A 6000-nucleotide genomic window follows, 5' to 3' on the forward strand; every position below is an offset into this window, starting at 1 on the left:
TAGAATGGATTCACTCATATAAAAACGATAACACATTTCCCAATTTTCTATAGTGATTTCTATAGTAAGATAAATGTTTAAAACAAAAGAATATATAAAAGGCAACAAAGAGAAAGGAGATAAAAATGTATTTAAAAATGTAACATTTAAGAGGGGATATGTTAAATAATATCTCAAGTATTTATTTGTCATTTATTAAACCTATGTAGTGTTTAACATGAGTCAGGCACTGTTCTAATTGTTTTATAAATATTAACTCTTTTAATCCTTATATCAACTCAGTAAGGTAGACAACATTATTATCTACTTAGAGATGAAGAAAATTGATTCAACAGAAAGGATAATTAACTTAGTTAACATAACCCAGCTAGTAAGTGAAAGAGCTGAATTGAAACCAATCTGGCCTCAGAGTCCATGAACTTTAAACTACTCCAGGTAGCTGACAAGGCTGCTTTTTTTTGTTAGCTATATAAAAATATATATATTTCTGTCATAATAGTTAGTTTTGACTTAAACTATTTTAGAGGAAAATAAAAAACATGGGTTTCTGTTACTCATTATCGTTTTACATATAAAAGCCATCTTTCTCCCAGCTAAACTCTTTTATTATTTTTAAATTAAGGAGATTGAGTAAAAAACAAGCAGATTAAATCTAATTCATATGAAGTATAATTTCATGTGACACAGTGCTGATATTAAAGAATAGATGCCATGATGTGATGGAAATTGCCTGGATTCGTAGACAAGTTTCTGGATATGAACCTTAGTCTACCAGTGGCCATATAAGGGATATTAATAGATGAGTCTCTAAATATCACCAAACCTCTAAAGTAAGGGGATGGATATGTGGGTTTATATTTTTCCTCAGATTTGGAAAAATCTTGACCATTATTTCTTCAATTTTTATTTTTCTGACCCGTTCAGAAAATAGATTCCATTCACAATGAAATTATACTGACATGAGGCCACTTGATATTCTCCCTCAGTACTGTGATGTTCTCTGTTTTTCTTTTTCCAGATTCCATTCACAATGAAATTATATTGACATGAGGCCATTTGATATTCTCCCTCAGTACTGTGATGTTGTGTTATTTTATTTTTTTCAGTCTTCTTTTCCTTTGTGTTTATGTCTGGCTATTTCCTATTGCTACTTCTTCCTTTTCGCTAATCTCTGAAATTATAGTATCCAGCTCTAAAAATTTAATTTGGGTTTTTGTAATATTCCGTGTGTGTCCCTGTTTAATATAGTCAACCTTTCTTCTAGCTTTTTGAACATGTGGAATACATAACGCATTCAGGGTTAGTTGTTGTTTTAATGTACTTTTCTGTTAATTATAACAATTGAGTCAGTTCAGGTTCAGTTTTGTTGGTTGATTTTTCTCTTCAGCACACGTTGTATTTTCCTGCTTTTCTGAATGCCTGGTGAATGTGATTGGATGCCTAACATCGTGATTGTGTGAAGATAGTTCTGTATTTTTATAATTTTTTAAATCTTTATTCTGGGTTGTAGTTAGATTATTTAGAATTGGTTTCATTCTTTTTGGTCCTGTTCATAAACTTTGTTACTAGATGGTACTAGAATACCATTTAAGGCTAACTTCACCCAATTACTTAGGCAAAACCCGTCTTAATATTCTCCATAGTGCCCTGAAAACTATGAGATTTTTCCATTGTAACTGATGGGAACAGAGATTCATACTGGGTCTGTATGGATTCTAGAGATTATTTTTGGCCGGGGGAGGGGAGTTGCAGGGGTAGGTTCCTCCTTTAGGCAGTTATTTTCCTGGCTCTGTGTAGTTTCCTCCTCTCTGTGATTTGATCAGTACTCAGCTAAAAAGCATGAAGGGTGTCCTCTCGAGATCTTTGATTTTCTTTTTTTTTCTTTTTTTCTTTTTTTTGCATAGGTCCCTCTTCTTTGGTACTCTATCCTGTAAATTTTAGCCTGCTTGGCCACCCTTGGAAACCTAGCTTCATCTCTTTGATTCAGGGAACTATTGGACTCATTCCAGACTCCCTTACCCCCAGCCCTATATTGTTGCCTGGAAATTTTCTCTAAGCAGTAAGCTCGGAGGGCAACGATAGAAGTTGTTTTCTTTATTTCCCGTATCTTGAGGTCACTCTTCATTATTGGCTGATGTTCAACATCTTATAATAACATCATTCCCTATATTTCGTCTAGATATTGTTTTTTTTCAGGTGATGTGGTAAATCTATGGCTTCATTTTCATCCAAAGTAGAAGTCTAAAATGAGCATTTGGGATGGGAAAATCCCCAAAGTCCCTTTTATCTTAATCCATGAATCATTTATCTTATCTATTAATCATTTATTTTGTCTATTATTTTGTGTACAATAAGAACACCAACAAAACTTGAGAAACATTTAGTCACTTAAAAATTCCTGAAATTTCCAGAGAGAGGCTAGGTAAAATAATCAACATTTCTGTCTGGGAAAGATATAATATTTTGACATGTAAGACTAGAAATTAAAACTTGTTTTTCAAAGTTGCTGTTTTTAAAATAATAACAATCCTAATAATAAGAAAGAAAACAAGAAACAGAAAAATAGAAGCAGAAACAGGATATTTTCAGATCTCATGTAAAATCATGACTCCCACAATAGTTATTTGTCAATTTAAACAATGTCTGTTTTGCCAGCATTTTGCATCGCCATAGGATGTTAGAGCTTGAATAGACCTAAAAGATGTACTTTACAACCTCCCCTGCACCAATCACTATTGTAAGAAGAAAACTGACATTAAAGAATGGGGCTCCCAAATTTCTTCTGTCTTTCTAATTCAAATAAGACTACTTAGCCCCACTGCCCAAAACTTCTATTTCATCGAATCATATTTCCCTTGTTTACTTAATCATAAATATTACTTTTGGTTCCTTTTAAAATAAGATTTTGTATGTGCCTTTAGTGGAGACTTGGGGATATATATTTGTAACAAGTGTCCAAATGATTTTGGTGCTGGTGATCTGTTAACCACACATTTAAAAATAGTGACCTTATGATTTATTTCCCTTTTGACTTCCTAGAGCTGTATATATGTTAATTGTGGGGCAAAGTTGGCTCATAGAAGTGTATTGCTCAATAAGAATAATTGTTAGTAGCATCATTTACAGTCCTTTATACAGTTTTGCTTTCTGGTTTATTGTTACATTATTCTGATTAAATGGATTAAAGCGGGGAAGAGAAAGCACTAGGAAAAATTCCATGTACCCAACATTTTAACACTGAAACCAATTTTATAAGCATAATAACATGGATGGATGTATTAAGATGTTATCACAAAGGTTTATGCAAGTGCGGTTTAAAAAAAATCCTTTCTTGGACTCAGCAATAATACTTTCTTTCATAGCCAATGTTGTTAAAAATAACTGCTTTTATTCCTTGCTCTTATGTCCTCATCTTCCCATTATGTCTCATGAATGTATTTTGTGCTTTCACTTTTCAGAGAAATCACTCCTGCTGAAGTCAATTAAGAACAAGATATATTGGTCATTTTTTAATTGTTAGTGGCATAAAGTTTTAATGAACTTTTCCAGTATTTAAAATGATTGAAAAGGTTTTTAAAACGATTCTTCTTCCTTGGCCTCTCAAATCATATTCTCTTCCTATTTCTATTTTATTGATCCTTTATATAGCAACATTTCCCATATAACCTTTAAATGTTGTTTTTTCAGCGTCATGTTTCTGATTTTTTATTCAGTTGGGCCTCCTCATTCTTATCCATAAATACAATAACCCCTATTTCAGTGCAGATAGCTTTCTTGAGTTGCCTACTGAACACATTCATCTGGTTGTATCAAAACCACATAAATGTTATCACATTCACTCATTATCTTTTCACCCCTGCCGAAGACTAGACCTCCCCATAGCCTATTTCCTTGAATAACCAAAATAACCAAAAGTCTAGTTGTCTAATGTAGAAATTTTGGATTTTTTTCTATGAGTCTATTACTCATATAAATCACAATATTCACACATTTGAGTTGGACACTATAGCAACATTTAAAATTTGCATTAATCAGCTACTTGGACACTTCTCTCTTATTTTTCTATCATGCAAATAACATCAAAGATGCTAAAATCTTAAAAAAAATTAAATAAAAGTTCTAATGTATAAATTCATAAAAATTATGTGATTATAAAGATTGATTTTAGAAACAAATGTAATTATTTTGGAATAGTACAATCATCACATTTTTTTTTTCAATAACGCATACCTTGCTTTTGACATCCAGAGATTGAATTCATTTTTATTTCCTCGCTGAATTATTTTCTTAATGGCTTGGTCACAGAGTTTCACAGACTTTTTGTTTGTTTCAAAATATATTTATATACTAATACAGTTTGACTAAAATTCTAACTTTATATTAAAGTAAACTTTTAAAATAGCAACTTGACATAAGAAGTGTTGTCAAGCTTTCTGGAATTGAATTTAGAGTGAAATTTGATGTCTTACACAATGCTTTTCTTTCTTTACCATTTTCTAGGGAGTGTCTGTATTTTGTCTTGTTATACAACCTCTTTTCATGTACACTTATCAGATGAACACATATCAATAAAAAGGGCATAGCAAAGTGAGATAAAGCATTTCCATAAAAACAAAAAAAGGATTTGTGAATTTTATGACATTTAAAAAATAACTATTAAAATTTTGTGTTTCTTAAATATGTCCTTCACTCCATTGCCTATTACATTTATTTTTCCCTTAAATGGAAAAAAAGCTCCATTGTTACAAATAGCACTCTACATTTATAGCAAAGGAAAACATAAAGAATTGTGCACTTTTTAAAACTACTCCTAATTCAAGTAATTTAGTAGCATGAGTCTCAAAAGTGCTTTAAGCAAATGTTGAATTTTGTTCAGAAATGGAAACACATATAATGAACGAGCATTTTATTTGTAAAGGGAGGAAAGCCACTAAACAACTTCTGACAGAAACTATTTCAACAACAAATGCATGTTTTTATGGTGCTAACTAGTAGTTTGAGAGTAAATTATAGACTTTTAAGTTCAGTGCCTCCTCCTCTGAGAAGGAGTGGAAGAAGGAATCAAATGTCTACTTTATCTGCTCTGTTCATGGAACAAAGAAAGCTATTCAAAGTTTTCTTAATATACTTTTCTCTATCAGAGCCTTAAGCTTGAAAAAAATACTAATTTTCACCTGTTCAGCTATAAAAAACCAACAACAACAAAAATAATTAATTTCAAACACTGTGTTTTTAAAATAACACAAAAATAAAAGATAAACATAATTACATTTTTTGGGAGTTACTAAAATTTCAAAGCTGCATTAAACAAAACAGGGAAAAGCAAAATAAAGTAAAGATTAAGGATCATAACTACACTCTTGTGGCGCCTGGCATTTCTTAATGGGAAATATAACTTGCTGGGTAGAGAGCAGTAGAGAACATCTAGAGAGAACAACCAGAATGACAAAAAAAAAAAAAAAAAAAAAAAAAATTCAAAGCCATAGTTTTCAAAAATGGATTAATGCAGTGCTTGTCAAAATTTGCTAGCACATATGTAGTCACCCGTATTAAAGAGAAAAACTAATCTCTCAGACCCCGGGAATTAAACTTTGGTTTCTACTTTGTTGCCTGAATAAAATATAAAACGATGGTTTATCATTTATGTATAGCTGAATCCTCAAATTTGGCAGGAAAATATATTTATTGTCCAGAAACAACTATTTTTTTTTAACCTTAAGCAATTATTTCTGAGAAATAGCTGATAACCTTATATAGCCAATTCAAGAATAACTTGGTCAAATTAATTATTAACTAACAATTTCATGTTTAAACTCAAAACCCGCATTTCTCCCTCACTTGTTCTCCTACGTTCCAAAGATTTCATATCGGAATTCTCATATCTTTTGGTGGGTAGGATCTCTTTCCCCAGATTCTGTCAGTTAAACAATTTCTGCTTTATTATATATATTCCCAAATACTATGGACCATCACTATGGGAAGGAAGAGGGAGGGTTTGGG

Source organism: Rhinolophus ferrumequinum, chromosome 12, assembly GCF_004115265.2.
Source record: "Rhinolophus ferrumequinum isolate MPI-CBG mRhiFer1 chromosome 12, mRhiFer1_v1.p, whole genome shotgun sequence".
NCBI classification, from domain to species: Eukaryota; Metazoa; Chordata; class Mammalia; order Chiroptera; family Rhinolophidae; genus Rhinolophus; species Rhinolophus ferrumequinum.